At 36.2% G+C, this 22,870-nt stretch overlaps 1 long non-coding RNA gene across 1 annotated transcript in view; it reads right to left on the bottom strand.

Annotated features, from left to right (window-relative positions):
• The window catches only part of LOC140598966 (uncharacterized), a 35,374-nt gene that overhangs the window by 3,986 nt on the left and 8,518 nt on the right, over positions 1-22,870 (bottom strand). The gene's annotated exons all lie outside the window — the stretch shown is intronic.

The following is a 22,870-nucleotide window of genomic DNA, read 5'->3' as shown; positions in this document are numbered from 1 at the left end:
GTTGGGCACCACAGTAGATACAGTCAGCCAGAGTTGAGACACTATCGTCTTCCTCCATAAATCCCTTACTTTTAAATCTAGCTATTTCTATGAGTTTTTTTTTTTTTCCTCCCACTTAGCTCCAACTTTGTTTTTTTGGAGGAAGCAGAAAGCAGGTCCTGATCTCACAATCTGGTCTGGAGGGCCCCCTCGGTGTCTCCATACATCTCTCATAACAGTATGTCATCAGTGGTTTCATTGCTCCATGTTCTAACTGCCCGTTTGCTTGGCAGTTTTTCCCCATTTGATGGTGTGCTCTTTACTGTGTGGACTAGCTGTTCCTTCCCTGTACACTCAGGCCCACTCCTGGCACAGAGTAGTGCTAATGACCATTGGTTGAATGAATGGATGTCAATCCCTTTAATAGGCCTAAGTTAGGTAATAGTCACTAAAAAGTGTCCAATTGGATGTGATTTGAATTCAAGTAACTGGGGAAAAAATACTGCTGCTTTAACCCCAACTGAAACTCATTGTTTTATTTATCATACTTTTTGAAAATACAACTTTTGAGACTTTTGTAATACATCTTAAAGGCATTTTTGCCACATGCCTTTGAAATTCTAACCTCTTTGGAATGTGGGACAGTGCTTTTTAACTCATTAGTTATTGTTAAATGTGCTTATCAACAGTGACAGGCAGCTGAAGGTAATGTTCTTTGGGAGAAGAACAACGTGGGGAGAAGGGAGTCAAAAATAGAACAGAATATGAAAATTAAAAGTAGTAAAATAGTAAAACAACTATTTCTAACATCACAGCTTTGCCCATCAGTAGATCTTTCTCCTGCTCAAGGACCTACCATGAATTTTTTGTTAAAATACTGACATGGATTCCATCAAATCGAAATTCAAATCCAGTATCTTCTACTTTTGAAGCCTCTGAATGAGGGAAAGTTATTCATACACTCTGAGCTTCACCTTTCGTAATAGAAAAAGGGAGGATGTAATGTGTATTTTACAGGGGTTCCTTGGGGGTATGATACACACATGATGCATGCCTTACACGACGCTGTAGTCACAGCAGAAACTCAATAAATAGTAAAATATAAATCCCTTCTGCCCTGTCCTCAGGCTGTTCACAACGTGTCAGTAATCTATCTGATATTTTGTCCAACTTCTTGTCAATGACAGAGGCTAATATCCATTTCTGTGTATTCTTCATGCATCTGACCATTGTGACTTTTCCACATGCCATTCCTATATCAAATGTGTCAAGGAGATTACCTTCAAGCTTTCCAATTAACGTAGAATCATGCATGGACTTTAGAGAAAGCGTGTGGGTTGGGGTATTCATTACATGTTGGGGTGAAGAAACAGGAACATTTCTGCATTAATTGGATTTTGGAAACCACTTACTGTGCCAACTAAAATGTCTGGCTAAATATATGCACAGGGAGTTTAGGCTATTTCACTGTTATTGCATGTCTTCAATGTATGTGGCTCAGAGCTGTTTTGTCTATCATCTCTAGCATTACAGGGAGGAAAGTTAACAGTCAAACGTTATACTATGTTTTTCCACAATACCTTTCCATTTCAATGGATATAAGCTCTAATTGCACGTAAATGGTATGGGTAGCCCCAGCCTAAGGATATATCTGTTGCCCAAAAGAGGTAGACTACATTCTAAGAAACTCTGACATCAACCTATAGGAAGAAAATGTCCTCAAGGTTGAATTACAATTTCCAGATAGAAGGCTGAAGCACAGAGATCCTGCAAAAGCCTTGCTTTTTCCACTAAGAAATTTGCTGATGGAGTTTGGTTTGGCCTGAGTGTGAGCTCAGCGCTCATAATATCCTGTTCCACCTCAAAATCAAATACAAGTCAATCAAAAATTATTTTGGGCCTGCACTATGTGCAGTTGCTAGGAAGGCATGATGGGGATGCTGTTAAGTTCTGATAATGTGTCTGCCAAGCTGCCTCCATTCCCACAACACAACTAAAAGGGCAACTCCATCCATGACAACTATTTATCCCCATTTGGGGTATTCATGCACTCTGGGTTGTCTACCACAATTATCATCCAAGGACAATAGCCATGTAGTAACATGGACACATTCTTTTCCATCATCATTTATATTTATTAAATCAATAGCCCACTAGCAAAACATGTTTCCTAACTTCTGTAGGATTTTGGCTATTACTGCCATTGGAAAAAATACACTTTAAGGATTTACTAAAATACATTTCCAGCTTCTGAGTCAAACTTTTGATGAGTTTGACTTTATCTTAGAAAAATACTAAATAGCTGAAGAAATCATCAGCTGAAATAGATAATCTCTCTCTCAAAATATACTGAGTTCCTACAAAAATACAAGGAAATCTATTCACCAAACTCCAGTACATAAGACATGTACAAACACACTCATACACGTGCACACACACAATACATATTCAAGTGGAAAGTTTTTGAGGGGTGCCTGGGTGGCTCGGTGACTTAAGTGTTGAACTATTGGTTTCAGCTCACGTCATGATCTGAGGGTCCTGAGGTGGGCCCTGCATGGGGCTCCACACACAGTGTGGAGTCCGCTCGTCCCTCTCTTTCTGCTCCTCCCTCCACTCATTCTTTCTCTCTGGCTCAAATAAATAAAAATACATAAATACATAAATAAATAGAATCTTATTAAAAAATCCTTCATGTGAGATATTATTATGACAATATTGGATTCATCTCTAAAAACTGTTCCGAGTCCTCTGTAGGGGCTAAATTCTTGTATGTTAGTGTTTCCTAAGCCTTCTGTGCCTTTTTCTATCAAAAACAAGACATTATATTTAATTATTATTTATTTTAGTGTAAATCTGCATAGGCTCCTACTTTTTAGAGCATAGTTTTGCTTTATTCACCTGATGTTTTCCTCAGAAAATCACACAACATTTGGCACACAGGTTATGCTTAAGAAATATAAGTAAAACTACAAGTGAAAAAATAAATTCAAGGTTGAATAGATGTTAGAGACATTAACCACTCATGAAATTTTGAGAATAAGGTAATCAGTGTGCAATGAACTTAAGAAGGGCATATGAAGGAGATGAGAATAGGATTGGCTGTTAAGGATTTGTAAGGAATTTATATTCATCCATGTTAAGTTTAAATGGTGTTTGAGTTCCATTTTTAATTCTGAATTTATCCATTTACTCAAACATATATATTAAGTTTCTTTTCCATACCAAATCTCATAGTGAGTCGTAGGGTTACAGAATGGAATAAGGGAGTCTCTTGAGGACAGGAATCCATCCTCAAGGATTGTACAAGCTAACGATTGTATTTAATAGACAATGACATATTAATTTAAATAGGTTCCTATTTAAAGACCCAAAGAAGAAAAAGTATTATCTTCAATTGATGGGTGAAAACACTAAGGTTTGGAGCTTACGTGATAAATCCTATACCTGAAAGGGCTGGATTTGGTATTCAAACCCAAGACTTCCCTGCCCTGAAACTGTTTATTTTTTCTTCTGTACCATAAAGTCTTCCATAAACAGGAAGTTGCGGGTAGATAAAGGGAACTGAACTGAAAGCCAGTGAGAAACGTGCCCTTTCTATAATAGGGTGCACAGTAGCCAGCACCAGTTTTGTTTCAGGAGTGATACATTAGGGATATACTTATTGACCAAGCTGAGCAGCTCCTCCTGAGCAGCGAGTTTAGGCGCCAATGCAGTTAAAAATAGGTTCTCTAGACATTTTCCTTTGCTCTAGCTCTAGGAGCTGACCACAATTACCTCGGCTCACCCCCAATTAGTTCTCAATACAAAAGCACTTTGGCTACCAGCCATTTCTAGAACCAGGGAAGCAGACTTCAGACCCAGCCTGAGCATAATTCCAAAAACAACACCATAAGGGGAATGATGTGGAGTGGAGAACGTGGGCCGGAAGGAGAGAGGTCATCCAACAGCATCATCCACAGTTCATTTGCCATTAATAACAAGGCAGCCTGCTTTCCTGGGCCTGCTCCAACCTGCTAATAGGTACTCTCAGGGGATGGCCTCAGCCTTCCTCCTCCGGCAGGGTGGAGCCACAGCCGAGGCATCTAAAGACTCAAATTCTCATTTCTAACAACAACAGGACCCTACAGAGTTCTAACCTTTGGACACTCCTCCATTCCTGGTGGAAGAATTCTGGCTTCCTGGCCCTTCTTGTCTTCTGTATTCCTCATAAATAAGGGCATTTAATATGTCATCATAATTCTCTTCTGTTTTCCATTTAAACACTCTCTTTATTAGAAGCACAAGCAATTGATTTAATTAAAAGGTTAATACCAGAGCAATCTAATCTTCACTCCCCACCCTTCTCATCTGATTTATCTGGGGTTGTAGCATACATGAGAAATCACACAGAAGGAAAAGGGAAAAAAGAATCAGGCTAGTTTTATAACTAGATAAATCAAAGGACAGCTGGGGAGGGCTTAGTATAGTGAACACTGCTCTTTGAATGGAGATTTTTAGACTTATAACTCAGCAAGACTCGAATCACAAGGTATTTTGGGCAAGTCCCTTCCCTTTCTAGAATTCAGTTTTCTGATCTGTTAAATGAGTGGGGTTTTCCAAACTTGCCTAATTATGAGGATCATATAAGACATTTGTCAAAAATAGATTTCCAGGACCCACCTCAGATGAACTAAATTTGAATGTTCAAAGAAGAGGAGATCACCCTAGATGTTATTCATGGTCAGATGAGTTCAGAACACTTTTTAAAAAATATTCTATTTATTCATAAGAGAGAGAGAGAGAGAGAGGCAGAGACACAGGCAGAGGGAGAAGCAGGCTCTATGCAGGGAGCCTGACGTGAGACTCGATCCAGGGTCTCCAGGATCAGGCCCTGGCCTGAAGGCAGCACTAAACCGCTGAGCCACCTGGGCTGCCTGAGTTCAGAACACTTGGGGCAAATTTTCCCTGTGCTCCTGTCCATCTCTGATATCTTGCCTACAATATAATCATGATTCTAAAGTACTGCTACATTTGGGGTATAGATAGAAACAAAATCAAGGATTTGAGGTTCTTTTTTTCCCCCAAAACTCCTTTGAAGATGTTAAAATACAGCAGCCAGAATGCTTACCTAGGTCATGATCAGCCCTATAAAAATTCAGACCAAGAAGTTTACTGTATATCCTGCCCAAATTTCCCTTTATATATCCCCACTCTGTCTTGATTGCTCACCTCTTTGGCCAAGATGTTATTTGGCCCAAAGCTGACTTCTGCTTTATCTACACTTCCCATCAAGTCTGCTCCAAGGACTGGCACTCTATTCCTTAGCCATCCCTCCTTTTCTGTCTCCTACAAAACTATTCTCAACTCTGTCTCACCAGACAATATCCGAGAACCAATTAATATTTATGTGTTAATAACTATTTTGGGTGTAATGTATTTCCTCAGGCAGAGTATTTGCATTTTAACTAGATGTATCACCTAAGCTTGAAAGAATTATTCTCTGTTGGAATTTTGAACAACATACACAATCTGGTGTGGAGATATTTGGGGCCAATGGGTTGCTTCTGACACGCTAAATCACATCATATCATCATGGAAGAAAGTGCATTAATGGGGCTTTATTTTTTAATACTTTGATGTGTATAGAAGATTTAGCTACTAGGCTAAAAATCTTTCTTCCTCATCCACATGAAAAGGAATTTTGAAAATTTAATCAAAAATCCATTTAGCCCTTTCTGATATTACCAAGCAAGCGACTCTTGCCCTCCCTCCCCACTCCAGTGAGGAGCATCCCTACACCTTAGCTTTTTCCGACAATGAAGTCTGATTTTCCACCATGAAAATCTAAAAATAAATTAGAATCTTATGAAATATGTGCATCTTTGAAAGGTTTAGAAAGGAAATATGATTGTAAGTTTCAAAACCACAGGTAACCACGTTTGAAAATAATGTGGTGCACTTTTTTTCCATAAAGCTGAATGGACACTCTTGATTTTTTAAACAATGTTTGCAACATTAAGACCGAATGCCTGAGGATTTTTCTGCGTGCAGAATAGAAAACAATGGGAGGATAATGTTAGTGGAAGAGACAAAATTTAAAAGAAGATATTTTCACCAGTATTCATCTTACAAAATTCACATAAAACCTGACAGGGAGGCCATGCACAAGTGTTTTTGGTTCTGTAAAGAACTGCACAATGGTTCAGTGCCTGAGTTCTAAACACAGACTCCCTGAACTGGAACGGTGGTCTGCCACTTTTAAACTCTGAGTCTGTAGACAAGTAGATTGATTTCCTATGCTTTCACATCTTTATTTATAAAACATTAATATATTACCTACTCAATAGGATTCCTATGAAGAATCAATGAGATCATGCATCCAGCAAGCTCAGAATAGTGCTTTGGCACTCAATTATCATGGAGTGTTAGTGACAAGTGCATTATCATAACTCAACAGGTTTTTTACCCAGAGGATTTACTGGGAACAATCTTTACAAATCCAAGCTCTTAATTCCTGTCTATCACTTTGGTCTCAATCATGACCAACTTCCTAACAGCATGTTGAAAAATAAAGGAAATCTCAGAAACCCTTTTCACCCTTAAGAGTTAAACCTGGCAGAGTCTCGTCCTGAGCCACCTGCTCTAGGCTTCCTCTCTCTTCAGCCTCCGCCCAGGCTGACAGGATCGTTCCTGATCTTCCCCCAACAGCTCCCTACAAAGTAATAAGAGAAGCCTCAGAAGAAGAGCAAGAAAACTCTGTCTCCTTATCCCCTACAGCTTCCACCAGTGAAGAGTGAGGAATGACATATTCACTGGTGGTACAAATTTGACTTTCGTTCTCCATGTGTCCATTTTCATTCATCTGCTATTGATTTTAATGTGAGTTAAATGTGTATCCCTTGAGAAATCAATAACTATTTATTGAAAGCCAACTTTGTGGCAAGCACCATCCTAGGGATTAAAGATATATTGATGAAAAAGACAAATAGGATTCTCACTCACTGACCACGATAGTCAAGAGACAATATACATCTTTTTCCAAAAAAATACAAATGATTAAACAATCAAAAGTACGATAAGTGCCATGAAGGAAAAATAGAGGTGGTCTAATTTAGTTAAGGGAGTTGGGAAAAGGGCATATAAATTGGACGTGGTAAAGATAAGTTGCAGTTGACAGGTTGAGATAAAGAAAAAAGACATTCCGTTCAGAAGAGAATATATAAGGAGGCCATATAAAGGAGGACATAACAAGCAAGAGTGTGATGCATAAAACGAAAGGAGGACAGAGCAAACAGTTTCCAGAGAGAAGCAGAGCCAGGTCCTTCCTGGCCTGGGAGAATTGATTATAGATTTGATTATTTTATGATAGCAATGAAAATCACTGAAAAGTTTTTACAAAAGTAATTGAATGTTCAGAATTTTTTTTAAGAGATCAGTCTGGCTGCCGTATAGAGGTGTCTGGCTAGAGGACAAAGAGATGTGAGTCTATTTAGGAGACTACTTAAGTGTAATAGGTAACATACTACGGTGTGTCTTACAAAGTGCTGAAAGAGGAGCTGGAAATAAGTCGATAGTTTCCGGACTTAGATAGGGATTGGAGTTGTTGGGATGTGTGTGGGAAAGAGGAGGTAAAGGAGGTGCTGAAAAAAATCAGGAAAAGGTATTATTTCTTGTGTGGGCAACATTGAAGTAAGATAACTGAGGTGTGCTGAATTTGAGGGTATCAAGGACTTCCTGGGAGAAATGTCAGGTGGGCGGCTATGTGCATCTGGAGTTCAGAGGGGTAGTCTTGGCTTTGGATGTAATTTTCAGCATGGGAGTATAAAAATTCACCTAGGGAAAGAGTATCTGGAGGAAAAAAAATGAAGCAATTTAAAATTGAACCTTGAGGAACTCCAAAGTTGAGACTCAAGAGCAGAAATTAAACTCTATAAAGGAGCTACCAGCAAAGCAGGAGACACTGAGTAATCTGTAGATGCCAAGAGGAAAGAGTGCTTCAAAATGAAACAACGGTGGAGTGTGGGATGCTTGTGAGGGGTCAAGTATGCTGGACAACGGTGGAGTGTGGGATGCTTGTGAGGGGTCAAGTATGCTGGGAGTAGCAGCTCAGTGGTTCTACCATCGGGGAGCACTGGTGATCATACCTCGAGCCATTCCAATGACTTGACATAGTTGGCAATGACTAGAAAGTAAGGAAACCTAGATGGTAAATCTGGGGAATTCTTCATGGTTTTCAGGGAAAGAGAGGGGAAAGAATGTGAGAGTTTGATAAAGAAGAGAGGTCAAGGTAATGGTATATAAGGTTGTGCATTGATTAGCTAAAGGAGGATATCTAATATAAAGGAAAAAGAAAGAGGTTAATCTGTCTCAGAATTCAAGAGAAAAAGTCAGGTTGACGTTCTAGAGTTTCGTCACTAGTTGCAAATATAACTTGTCTCTCTTAGACTGGAGACCTATAAAGCAAAAATACAAATCCTCTACACTACCTGTACTTAAATTATACTATGGAACAGAGACAAGGTAACCATATTCAGAAAAAGAAACAAAGAGATAGCAATAGCCAGCGATAGACAGAGATCTATAGAAATTTGAACTTTCATTGGATGAATATTGTGCAGACCTGCTCTGGATCAGAGAACATTTTTTTGGCTATGCCTGATTCTGTGTCCAAAAACTCAAAGCCCCTAGTTCTAGACTCTGGAGTGTTCTTGCTTTTCCCTTATCATTCTTGGACATACCTGAAGTCACTATTTAGAAATAGCTCACCTTTCTGGAGGCTGCACAGCTCTGGGAGAAAATGAAAGACTTCAAAATTGTTGTGAATTTCAAAGAGTTTAGAATTTAGCTCATGCTCCTGATTCGCTAGCAATACAATTTTCTCAAAAAATTGGTATATTTCTTGTGTATTTGATATCAATTAGTTTAAAGTCAATGTCTATATTTGCTGTTTTATTCCCCCACTCTCCATTTGATAGAGGAATCTCTGAAACTAAACATAGTTTATTTAAAAATCTATTGCTTTAATAATCCTTGCCTAGGTCAGTTAATTCCATTTTTAGGAAAGATTTTGCTATGGGGTGCATCCTTATCTTTGCCCTTTGAGATCTTTTTCATTTGAGAAGTTTTATCAACAGGTGGGAATGCCATACCTATGTGATATTTGTCAAGAAACTAGTTTAAATTAATCCCTGTCTCTTAAAGATTCCTCGACTTTATTTTTTAGTGTTCAGGATCTCAAGAATATCTGCTCTTCTTCCAGTATTGTAAGGCTGAATTTCTGGAATCACTCTGTTCTGTTTCATTTCTGCTTGATACCTGAACCATTATTTTCCTGAGATGACGTTTTGCTTGTAATACCTTTCCATGTGCTCTCTGTAAATATTATTTCCCCTCTGATATTTATTAGCTCATATATGGATCATCAAAAATGCCTCTTGACTTTTTTCCCAGTAACTAATCTCTCCTGCTGTAATGCAACTTCCATTTTCTTACCTGATTAAGATCATGAAAGCACGATTCTGTTCCCATTTATTTTTTAAAGTATCCTTACATATAACAAGAAGAGCATTTATGTAATGAGTATCCATTCTATGCCTGACATGGTTTCATGTGTTATCTCATATAATCCTCGTGGCAATATGATAAATAATCACCCCATCCGATTCATAAGCCTCTCCGACATAGGGAAGCTGAGCAACTTTTCCCAAGTTAGATAGTATTAACTGGCAGACCTAGCCTTGAGACTATGGACTGCCTTGATTCCAAATCTTATCTCATTCTTTCCCATGCTTATCCCTGAAAGAGTTAAATGATGGATGCAATCTTTAAACTCTAGGCAATTAAACCAGCTGGAGTCCTGTGAATGGTTCAGATTTTGCACATTGCAGATAAGGTTTGTCTGCATTAAAACGTCTGAGTCTCAGGCACCTTGGTATCCTTAAGAAGTCACTCTAATTTAACACATCTTCTAGATATATTTAGAATGTCAAATTGTACGTTTTTTTTTTTTCCCTGCTAGCTTTTTTTCACTTTCTCCTTAATAGAAATCTGGCAAGGATAAGTGTGGGTGAAATGAGGGAAACCTCTTTCAAGTGCAAAAAATGACACCACACCTCACACTACAACCTGATGACCACATTATCAAAAGCCTTAATTTAAAGAACTGGTAGGAATAGCACTTAGTTGCGTGCGTGTGTGTGTGTGTGTGTGTTAAAGATTTTATTCATTTGAGAGACAGAGAAAGAGAGCATGAGTGAGGAGAGGGGCAGAGGGAGAGAGAATCCTCAAACTGACTCCGTACTGAGTGTAGAGCCCCTACTGAGAGAGCAGTGCCCAACACAGATCGATCCTAAAACCCTGAGATTATAACCTGAGCAGAAGTCCGAGGCTTAACTGACTGAGCCACCCCCCCTTTTTTTAATGTTGCAATTTTGTCTCACTCCTTTTCTCATTTCTTAATTCACACTGTGACAGTTTTAGATTTATTTTTTTTAACAGGCAATGCTGTTGTTTGGAACACTCAATTCACACTCTATCTTTTCCAGTTCTTTCACACTTCCAGAAAAATATTGCTTAAAACTGCCATTTATATGTCTTAGATCTTAATGTACTACACCGCATCTTCTGAATTTTAATCTCTCAGTGATTACCTTTCTGAAAAAGAATAGCCCAAAATAAAAATTAAAAAATTATCCACCAGTCTATGCTCACTCACAGTGCCTGAGATATAGTAGATACGTGTGATATTCATAAACGAAACAAAAGATATGAGCTATGATTTTCTCAGTGATCACACCACTGACCCAGTCACCCTTTATTTTGCAAACTAATGAGAACTGGTCATTTCAGGTTTAAAATTTGTTCTGACTTAAGATAATATAAATTAGAGAAAACGTGGAAACTTCAATAAACTAGAAAAACCCTGTCATCAAAGGAGAAATATTTCCCACTGTTCATATATTTTATAAAACTACTTATATATACTGTATATATGATGCATATTGATTTCTTCTTAATAATGCAAAGACACATTTCTAATATCTTTGAAAAGAGTAATGGGTATCATATTCTAATTGATCATGCCTTAATTTACTTAATCAGCCTGCTATGGTTAAACACTTATCTGTCTTTTATACTCTTGTAGGGTAAATACAACTCTGGCATGGATAGCTTTCTAGTACTATTTCCTTAGAATTGATCGCCAAATTGGTATTTCTGTGTCAAAATTTAGTGATGCTTTCAAGCCTCCAAGTACACATTGTGGGAGTGCGTTCCAAAATGGTTGTAGAGTTTTATGATTTCTTTTTTTTTTTTTTTTTTTTTTGAGTTTTATGATTTCAACAGCGAATGACTAATGGTCATTTCACTCTAGCAAATGCTGAGATTGATTAGAACATATAACATCTTTCATTGACAACTAGTTTGTAGTAAGCATATCTGGTGTATTTAGCACTCTGTTAAGTGCTGGTATTTTTAATGTGCTTACACATACAATATTTCATTCAGGAAATCTTACCAAAAAAAAAAAAAAAGACAGGGAAGTTATTATTAGACTCTTGTATAGGTGAAGCATTTGAGGTCAATTACAATCAAATAAATTGCCTAAGGTCACTCAACGGAGATGCTGAGAGTATAGATCACATTCTTCAACCCTCAGGCTGGTACTTTTCTTTCTATTCCAACTGGCCTTGTCTGAGTGAGCCCCTCTGTGCACCCATGCAGATAAGAGTCACACATCTCTATAGTACTAAGACAGGTGTATGGCCTCCATTCAGCTACCATTTTTTCTGTCAAACACATATATTATGATTGGTCACACTAAATCCTTTTAGATTATGTCTAGGGCCTTATTGATATAAAATACTGCCAAGACCTGAGATAACCCTATACATTATTGGGTCATTTACAGAAAGAGAAAACTGAGGAAGAGACATGTACCAGATTCATGGTCACCCAGGATACTAGTTCACGTTTGTCACTGTTCGTAAACCTTGTGTGTATGTGAAGGAAGTAGAACACAAACCACATGTGTGCCTAGGACACAGAACAAAGCCAATCATATTGATTTTCTGTTTTCCCCCATATTGTCTTCCTTGGCCACCGGTTGTTACTTTGAACTCAGAAAAATGAAATAAAATCTCACTTCCACCTCTCACTTCTCACAACAGTCTACCTCATTTGTAGACTGATTTTATACCATGAACCTGTGATAATTAGAATGCTAACATTTTAATTAATGTGGTCATCATCAGCTGTTTTCTTCGGCTCCATGACATCCATTGCTATATTCTGAAATTATTTTTTAGACCACTAATGGATATAACAAAACTTAAGAAAAGATTCGAAAAGGAAAATCTCACAATGCTTCATACTAGCATGTCTATTTCAATAATTACTTATCCTATTATATCATTTATCCATATGTACAAAATGTGCACATATTCATTAAATTTTAAATCTATATTGTATGCTAATTTCCCTTTATATGTCATGCAATTTAGGGTTTGTATTTTCTCTATAATTATGGCTTGTAATGGTTATGTAAAATTTCATCGTATGTTAGGTAGCTCAGTTGGTTAAGCATTGGATTCATGATTTTGGCTCTGGTTATGATCTCAGCATAGTGAAATTGAGGCCAACCCCCATCAGGCTCTCCTCTGGGCATGGAACCTGCTTGGAATTTTCTCTCTCCCTTTCCCTCTGCCTCTACCATCTGGGTTGCTCTCTCTCTTTCTCTGTCTCAAAAAGAAAGAACAAAACAAAAACAGCATTGTATGTAGTGCTTGCCTCGGCGGCACATATACTAAAATTTCATTGATTATTTCAAGATTATTTGCTATACATCATACTGAAAAGGCAGACTATTTTTTTTACTCTTAAGGAGAAAGCTTTAATAAATATCCTTGTGTATTTTTAGGATTTTGTATTTAGGAAAACTTCTTCATGATAAGTTCTATATTTAGAAGAAACTCCCTAAGGCCACTCAACAAAAGTGACATCACAGGGTGACAAAGTATACACATTTGGCAATTCTTGATATGTATATCATAATTACCTTCCCAGATGACAGTGCTCTTTCTATTGATTTTTTCCTCCAAGTTTTATTTAAATTCCAGCTAGTTATCTTATGGTGTGATATTATTTTTAGTTACAGAATTTACTGATTCGACACTTCCAACACCCAGTGCTCATCACAAGTGCCTTCCTTAATCCCCATCACCCATTTCCCCCATCCCCACCCACCTCCCCACCAACTGAACTAACCATCAGCTTGTTCTCTGTAGTTAAGAGTCTGTTTCCTGATTTGCCTCTTTTTCCCTCCTATGCTCACCTGTTTTGTTTCTTAAATTCCACATATTAGTGAAATCATATGGTATTTGTCTTTCCCTGACTTATTTTGCTTAGCATAATACAGTCTAGCTTCATCCAAGTCATTGCAAATGGTAATATTTCATTCTTTTTTATGGCTGAGTAATATTCCCTTTTCTACCTATCATCTCTCTTTTGTAGATATATATACACATATCTGTATCTATCTATATCTCTCTGTATATCTCACATCTTTTTTATCCATTCATCAGTCAATGGATAGAAATGGAGTCAAAACTATATGGTCCATTAATCTTGGCAAAGCAGGAAAGAATGTCCAATGGAAAAAAGATAGTCCCTTCAACAAATGGTGTTGGGAAAACTTGAAAGCAACATACAAAAAAACTTGGACACTTTCTTACATCATACACAGAAATAAATTCAAAATGAATTAAAATGTGAGTCGGGAAACCATTAAAATCCTAGAGGGGAAGACAGGCAGCAACCTCTTTGACCTCAGCCATAGCAATTTCTTACTAGATATGTCTCTTGAGGCCAGGGAAACAAAACCAAAAAAATAAGCTACTGGGACTTCGGCAAAATATTTCTATTGATTCTTATAAATATTTCTGAAGTTGGAGACCCTAGTTAACCCATTTTTGTAGATTTTTAAAGTTGTGAGCTTTCTAACATAATAAGGAAAGCCAACTGAGATATGTGTGAGACAAACAAAAGTCCCTGTGATAGGGTATGTCTTGCAGGATGTGATTCTTCTCCTCAAGAAGTTCTTAAGGAAGGAAGAAGAGCTGATATTTGGTCTCTCTTTTCCAGTTCTAAATGGCAAAGTGGAGAATGATCGAATGATCAGAATAGACCAAAGTTTTAAGTCCACTCAGAGCTTACAAGAGGTTGCTGTTTCAATATTTTTTCACTAGACTGATCCCTCAGGCTGCTAGGACTCAAAAGAGAAAGCCATCTGAAACCATGTGTTTTCCTAACCTCTCCTACTCTGGACAGGAGACTGGAGAATGCCTGATAAGTAGGAGAATGCCTTCAAGAAGCAATAAACCCTCTTTCTATGAAGATGCTAGAATCTGGAGCACATGTCAAAACTTGACAATTTGATTACAGCTACATACATAGTCCATTATTCCTATAGTGGGTTTTGAAGAAGACATATCTGTAGCTATGGTTCCACTCACATAATCCTTTAACATTTCTATATCTAGCCTATTTAGAATTCTGTAACACGTTAACTACCATGGGGCTTTCGGGACAATAAGCGTTTGCCTAGTTCTTGTGTAAGAGATCATGTCCTAAGTCACTTCAGTTCAAAAGAATATTCTGTGAAAATTAATCAGGGGAAACCTCACTAAAGTGGACTCAGGAAGCTGAAAGGAAAAGTAGAGCTTACTCAATGCCAATTACAGGAAGTACTGTCAAGTACAGATCCCAATAGAAGAATCACCAATAAGGAAGAATAAGCAATCAGGTCCCAACAGGACAGATGTGCATTGAATCTTCCATAAGAAACCAACTACCTCTGCAATTCAGTCAGTGAGAAACCATCATCCCTCTTAATTTTTGCTTTTCTTTACAAGCTGCATTCAAAGCAACACCTGCCAACTTTCTCCTTTTTCTCCATAAAATAATATTCCTCTCCAGTGTCTGTTGCACTTGCCTTTGCTTGCATGCTCCAAATTGAATTTCTTGTTATTCCCAGCAGGGGAAAGAATATGCTTGCACAGTAAGTCACTTATTTTTAAAGGTTAATCGTTTTATGTAGTTATAAACACTGGAAAGGCCTGTAGATTGTTCTTTAAAGTTTAAAATTTCTTCAAAGAGGGCAGCCCCGGTGGTGCAGCGGTTTAGCACCACCTTCAGCCCAGGGCATGATCCTGGAGACCCGGGATCGAATCCCACGTCGGGCTCCCTACATGGAGCCTGCTTCTCCCTCTCCCCGTGTCTCTGCCTCTCTCTGTGTCTCTATGAATGAATAAATAAAATAAAAAATCTTTTAAAAAAAATAAAATCTCTTCAAAGGAATTACTTGATTGCAAAATCATTTTCATATTTGCCCAGTATCTACTTCTGTTGCTTTGAGAATTTAAGACATTAGGGAAAATATGACTGGAATTACTTTTTTTTTTTTTTTTAATTTTTTTTTAAATTTTATTTATTTATGATAGGCACACAGTGAGAGAGAGAGAAGCAGAGACATAGGCAGAGGGAGAAGCAGGCTCCATGCACCGGGAGCCCGACGTGGGATTCGATCCCGGGTCTCCAGGATCGCGCCCCGGGCCAAAGGCAGGCGCCAAACCGCTGCGCCACCCAGGGATCCCTTTTTTTTTTTTTTTTTTTTTTTTTTTTTAAGTAGCACACTGAACTAGCCAAACATTGGTTGCTCCCTTCCCATCTAGGCTAAAACTACTATAAGCATATTTGAAGAGAGGAAGCCAAAAATATTATTAGAAATAATTAAAAGTTAAGACATTCAAACAAACTTTTTTTCTATTTCTCTACAAAAATGCCATTGGAATATTGATAAGGTTTGAATTAGTCTGTAAACTGCTTTGAGTAGTATGGACACTTTAACAATATTAAGTTTTCCAAACCATAAAAACAGGATATCATATATATTTGTGTTTTATTTCATTTTTGTAGTCAACGTTTTGTGGATTTCAGTGTACTAGTATTTTACTTCCATATTTAGGTTTATTCCTAAGTATTTTATTCTTTTTTGTTGTTATTGTAAATGAGGTTATTTTCCGAATCTTATTTTCAGATAATTCATTGTTAGTGTATAAAAATGCCAACTGATTTTTTTTTTGTATTTTGATTTGTATCTTGCATTACTATTGAATTCATTTATTAGTTTTAACTCCCCCATCCCAGAATCTTTAGGGTTTTCTTTTTCTTTCTTTCTTTCTTTCTTTCTTTCTTTCTTTCTTTCTTTCTTTCTTTCTTCTTTCTTTCTTTCTTCTTTCTTTTTCTTTCTTCTCTTTCTTTCTTTCTTTTTTCTTTCTTTCTTTCTTCTTTCTTTCTTTCTTTCTTTCTTCTTCTTTCTTTCTTTCTTTTCTTTTCTTTCTCTTTCTTCCTTTTTCTTTCTTTCTTTCTTTCTTTCTTTCTTTCTTTCTTTCTTTCTTTCTTTCTTTCTTTTTTTCTTTCTTCTTTCTTTCTTCTTTCTTTTCCCTTTCTTTCTTTTTCCTTCCTTCCTTCCTTCCTTCCTTCCTTCCTTCCTTCCTTCCTTCCTTGGTTTTCTGTATATAAGACCATATTATCTGTAAATAGGGACAATGTTATTTCTTCCTTTCTGACTTGAATGCTTTTTGTTTGTTTGTTTCTCTTGCCTAATTGCTCTGGCTAGGACTTCTTGTACTATGTTAGATAAAAGTGATGAGAGTAGGCATTTTTGTGTTATTCCAGATCTTAGAAGAAAACCTTCCAGTTTTTCACTATTGAATATGATGTTAGCTGTGGGCTTTCATATGTGGCCTTTATTATGGTGAGGTAATTTCCTTTTGTTTCTAGTTTTTGAAAATTTATCATGGAAGGATGTTGAATTTTGTCCATGCCCCTTCTGTATCTATTTAGATAATCATGAAGATTTTATCCTTTATTATTTCAATGAGGTATATCACATGAATTGGTTTTTGTATGTTGAAACATCTTTGCATCCCAAGGATAGATCCTATTTGGTTATGCTCTCTGATCATTTTATTGTGTAGTTGAATTCAGTTTGGCAGTATTTTCTTAAGAACTTTTTCATCTACATTTATTAAGATATTGGCCTGTAGTATTATTATTTTGTGATATCTTTTTTTGGCTTTGGTGTCAGGGTAATGCTAGCTTCATGAAATGAGTTCAAATGAGAAAAAATTTGAGAAAAAATTGCTGTTAATTCCTTTTTAAATATTTGGTAGAATTTACCAGTAAAGCCATCTAGTCCTGAGCTTTTATTTGTATAACCTTTTAAAAAACACTCATTAAAAAATAAATAATAAATAAAAATAATAAAAATACTGATTTAGTCTCCTTATTAGCTGTGGGTCTATTTAAACTTTCTTGCTTTAGAATTCAATCTTGGTAGGTTGTATGTTTCCAAAATTTATTTATTTATTTTAGGTTATCCAGTGTCTTGGTATATTATTGTTAATATCAGTTTTTTTATTGTTAATCAGTTTTTTTCTGATACTTTTTATTTCTATTATGTCAGATTTAATATCTCCTCTTCATTTCTTATTGTATTTATTTTAGTCTTCCCTCTCATTTTTCTGCATCTAGCTAAAGTTTTGCTAATTTTAGTTATCTTTTTTTAGAAAGCTCAGTTTTACTGATTTTTTAATCTAGTCTCTATTTTGTTTATTTCTTCTTTTGCCCTTTTATTTTTGCTCTTCCTTTTTTCTACATTTCTACAATTTACAGGAAATCAAAGGAGCTTAATAGCCAAATCAACTTGAGAAAGAACAAAACTGAAGTTCTCACACTTTCTGATTTCATAATATATTACAAAGATAAAGTAATCAAAACAGTCTGGTAGTGGCATGATGATAAACATATAGGCCAATAAAACAGAATATAGAGCACAGAATAAGTATGCATATATGTGGCCAACTGATTTTTGACAAGGATGCCAATACTATACAATAGAGAAAAGATAGTCTCTTCAACAAATGATGCTGGGAAAACTGGATATATACAAGAAAACAAAAGAAACCAAAAACCAAAAACCAAACAAAAACAAAACAAAACAAAAACAACAGAAAAAGAAAAAGAAAAGAAAAAAAAAGAAATCCTTATTTTTACACCACACACAAAAACAACTCAAAATAAATCAAAGACCTAAATGTTAGAGTCCTAGAAAAAACTGCAAAACTCTTATAAGAAAGCATATGGGGGACAGTTTCATGACATTAACAATGATTTTATGGATATGACACCAAAGGTATAGCCAACAAAAGCAAAAATAGATGAGTAGAACTAAATCAAGAAAAAGCTTCTGCATAGCAAAGGAAACACTCAAGAGGACTAAAAGGCTTCCTGTAGAGTGAAAAAAAATATTTTTAAACTGTTTATCTCATAAAGAGTTAATTTCCAAAATATATAAGGAATTCCTACATCTCAACAGCAGAAAAAATAAAAAAAAACTAACAACCCAATTTTAAAAATGGGATAAATACATGAATGGATACTTCTCCAAAGAAGACATACAAATAGCCAACAGATATATGAAGATTCTCAATGTCACTAATTATCTAATTCAAATCAAAACCTCAAGGGGATATCATGTCATACCTATTAAGATGAACATTATCAAAAAATATCCAAAGACAATAATTTTGATAAAGATATAAGAAAATTGGAACACTTGCACACTGTATGCTTGATGAAACTGTATAACGGGTATAGCCTCTATGGAAAACTGTATGAAGATTCTTCAAACACCTAAAAATAGAGCTACCATATGATTTAGCAATCCCACTTTGGAGTATTTATCCAGAGGAATTGAAATCACAATCTTGAAGAAATATTAGTACTCCATGCTCACTGCAGTGCCATTCATTCAAATCCCCTTTCTGACAAATCTGAAATATAGACAACATTGACACATTTACTACTACATATACTATTATTCTTCTCATTGTGTCTGTATGCATCCCAGGCATACAACATTTATTCTAGTTTACTAGAAAGGTTCAAATTTTCCCCAACATATGGCACACAGACATAACTTTGGGCTTTTGCTTTCTCCTGAAATTCCCTCCTTTGTTTCCACAACAGATGAACTTTGCTCATCAGCTCATCAGATTAAAAATAAAAAAAACAAAAACAAAAAACTGTGTTCTTGAATTTCAGGAAGGCAGAAGGCAGAGTCCATTTCTTCCTGCTCTAGTTTTCCCTGATACATTCATCATTTAATATATATTCAGTGAAAAAAATATATTTAGTGGTTATGGTGTCTGCCTTACATCCACGTGTGGGAGCATTCTGGGCCAGATAATACGGCTTATTCATCCTACAGTTAGTGCAGCTCACATGCTGACCTGGCACCTGGTAGGTGTTCAATATGGTTGTTGAATGTATAAACTCCAAATTGTTTGAGTCCTCCTATCACAGACTAAACTCCACAGCGAAAGGTCTAGAACAACATCCCTATATAGAGTCCTCAGGGCTCTAATGACACATCAAGAACATCAAACATATCTATGGAAATTGTCCAAAAAGAAAATATTTGTCATTTTTTTTATCAATGGCCCCAGTGATCTGCTGTGCAGAATCAACCCATGTAAGCAGAAATGGGTATAATTTCAAGCCATGATTGAAAGTCTTGATAATGGAAGCAAATAGCCCACATTCCTAAATCAGTCCAAGTAGGGAAATTTGATCTTTGATAAATTTAACCAAAGTTACCAAAGTCTTTAATTTCCTTATTAGTAATAAAACATTATTAAGTGATGCTATCATCTTCCTCTGTTTCACTTTAACATATTTGGACTGGGCTGGCTTTATTTTCTGTTTATTTATTTATTTTTAATATTTTCTTCATTCATTCATAAGAGACAGAGAGAGAGAGAGAGAGAGGCAGAGACACAAGCAGAGGGAGAAGCAGGCTCCATGTAGGGAGCCCGATGTGGGACTTGATCCGGGGACTCCAGGATCACGACCTGAGCCAAAGGCAGAAGCTCAACCACCAAGCCACCCAGGCACCCTATTTTCTATTTAATAGCAGAACAAATGTCATTACGGAGTTATGCAAGTTGTTCAAAGATGGTGAACTGAAATAGTTAACATCCCCCATATGAAAAGCTTGATCAAGATTAAATTGTATATATACTTTATTCATAAACGCCCTTTCCCCAAAATCTAATTGAATTCTATCCAATCCTATAAATCTAAAGTTGTACACTAGCAATTCATAGACTCACACTGAATCAAGTACTCATTTTCATCCAGGGAAAAATTGCTAGAAAACTATGATGTGGATTTTGAAACCCATTAATCAGGTTTTCTTACAAATAAAGGAAAAAAGATGGTATACATTTTTTTATAGAATTTCAAGTCTATAGTAAGAACATTCTTAAGAAGCCAACTGAAATGTCCCCATTCTCAATACAGTATGGAAAAAATGCTTTCTGTAGTTGTAAAGGTAAGATGAATCTTTCCTAAACCAGGAAATAATATAATATCAAGAAGATAGAGTTATGCACTGTGAAGTAGAGATACAGAGTCATTCAGTAAATTCCTAGCAATGGAATTTCCTTGAGAAGCATTTGTCTAGTAAATTTAGCACCAAATTTTCAAACTTCACCATCTGTAAATCTAATCTTCCCCAATTTCTAATCATTGTGACCAAAATCACTGAGCTACAACTTTTGCTTTTACTCTAAAGTCCTCTTTTAAAAAAAATAAAATAAAAAGTCCTCTTTAAATAAATTGCTCTCCATCTGTCTTTTTCCCATTATAAATTTTTAAGACAGGCTTTATTATGCCAACTCATTCTCACTGTATTGAAAACAAATTCTCTTTTGAGGGTGAGGTATCATCATTTAGATTCTGAAACTTGCTATTAATTCTTCAGAAAATAAGTCATTGTCCACCAGAAATGAATCTCAGACAAACATCACACAGAAAATTTGCATTGACCACATTCTAAAGTCTCATTTTCCCAGGGCAATATAATTATTGCTGATAATTATCACCTTACCACCCCTATGAAGCTTTTTTTTTTCCACTTGGAGTCACACAGGGACCCACAAAAGTCTTTATTTACAAATGAGTTGAGGTGAACTTCCCTCATGTGTTACAAAAAAAAAAAAAACAAAAACCAAAAAGACACACACACACACACACACACACACACACACACACTTTGCACCTACAAAATTCCTCGGAGGTACACGTATTGCTGGAAGAGGGCTCTCCCTATGAAGCTTTTCTATGTGAAAGACATAGAATGGTCCCAAACAGGACATGCTGGAAGTTAAATCAGTATATTTAATGGCACTAAATTGTGAATAACAGTAACCATTTTATGAGCACTTCAAGCACTAAGCATTGCATTTCATTTGTGATTCTCACAATCACCTTCTCATTTGGCGCCATTCCACTTTACAGTTAAAAATAATTTAAATAATTTGCCCTTTCTATCATATGTCTCAAGTGAGATGAAAACTTAATATATGACCAATACTCTGGACACCAAATCTCAAATCCATAAGCTGTTATTTCTTTGAGCAAGGTGTTAGAGACATCTAAAGTGAAAACAGATGTTGAAAGGAGGAGTACACATTATCTCCTTGTAACTACAAATGCATCTCTAAGAAATGACCTGACATCTGGAGCCCAAAACTACAAAATATGAAACCATAAGTCACTTACTTCCTTTAAAAAATAATTAAAAACCCCTACAATACCTTTATTATTTCCCACAACAAACTCATAAGATAGCAAACTCATAAGACTCTTTCTACAAGATGAATCTCAGCTAAATCACTTCTCCATTTGGAGGCCACTAGTAGTTCTGGTTGTCTTCCTCCTGGCCATTCTACTCCCTCCACTCAAGCTCCTTAAATACACCCTCCTCATCCATGTCTCTCACCTTGTAAATTACTTTTCCTAGGAAACTCCCTGGCTTTGAGAGAGGTCAAGTCCTCTTCCAAGTGTGAGTTCCTAGTGTTTTGGATTTTTTCTCCTTGGCATGTGATGCAATTGTAATTACTTGTCAGGGACAAAATGCAGATCTCTCTTGACATATGATGGGGTTATGTCCTAATAAATCCATGATAAATTGAAAAAATTGCAAGTCAAAAATGTCTTTAGTACACCTATACTGTAGCTGAGCCCAGCCTACCTTAAGGATGCTCAGGGCACTTATATTTGCCTACAGTTGGGCCAAACCATCTAACACAGAAGCTACTTTATAATAAAGTATAATATATAAAGTTGAATATCTCATGTAACTTATTGAATGCTATAATTTAAGTGAAAAGCAGAATGGTTTTATAGGTACAGAATGTATCAGTTGTTTACCCTCATGAGGAAGAAACGGTTCACTGTTGTTCCCCAGCATCATGAGAGATGCTTAGTCACTAGCCCAGAAAAAGATCCAAATTCAAAATTTGAAGTATCATTTCAACTTAATATGTATTAGTTTCAGACTATCATAAAGTAAAATATATATTTTATGTAAATTGAACCAACTGAAGGTAGGAACTGTCTGTATATTAAAACAAGAGTTTTCATGAGCTTTCAGTGCTATTCTATGCCTGCCACTTTCTGGACCTTTCCTTACATTGATCCAGATGTTGGATGAGTCAGATAACTTGAGGAACTATATAGAAGGTTATGGCCATAGAAAGGAAGGAAAGAGAGACAAGGAGTATATATTATTAAGTAAACAGGGTAAAATTTTTTTTAAAGATGCTAAAAGTAAATATATATATATATAGGAGTTTTGCCATTATATAAGTTTGAAAATGTGCCACAATAAATACAAAATGTAAGCATACATGAAAACATGCCATCAACGAGATGGAAGATAATCAGAATTGCTCAATAATTTCAAAAGATCAAAAAAAAAATGAGAACCGATGCATTTTATATT

This window comes from Vulpes vulpes, chromosome 5 (assembly GCF_048418805.1).
Source record: "Vulpes vulpes isolate BD-2025 chromosome 5, VulVul3, whole genome shotgun sequence".
Taxonomy (NCBI): domain Eukaryota; kingdom Metazoa; phylum Chordata; class Mammalia; order Carnivora; family Canidae; genus Vulpes; species Vulpes vulpes.
The sequence above is the reverse complement of the archived record's forward strand: the minus strand, read 5'-3'. Positions and strand labels throughout refer to the sequence as shown.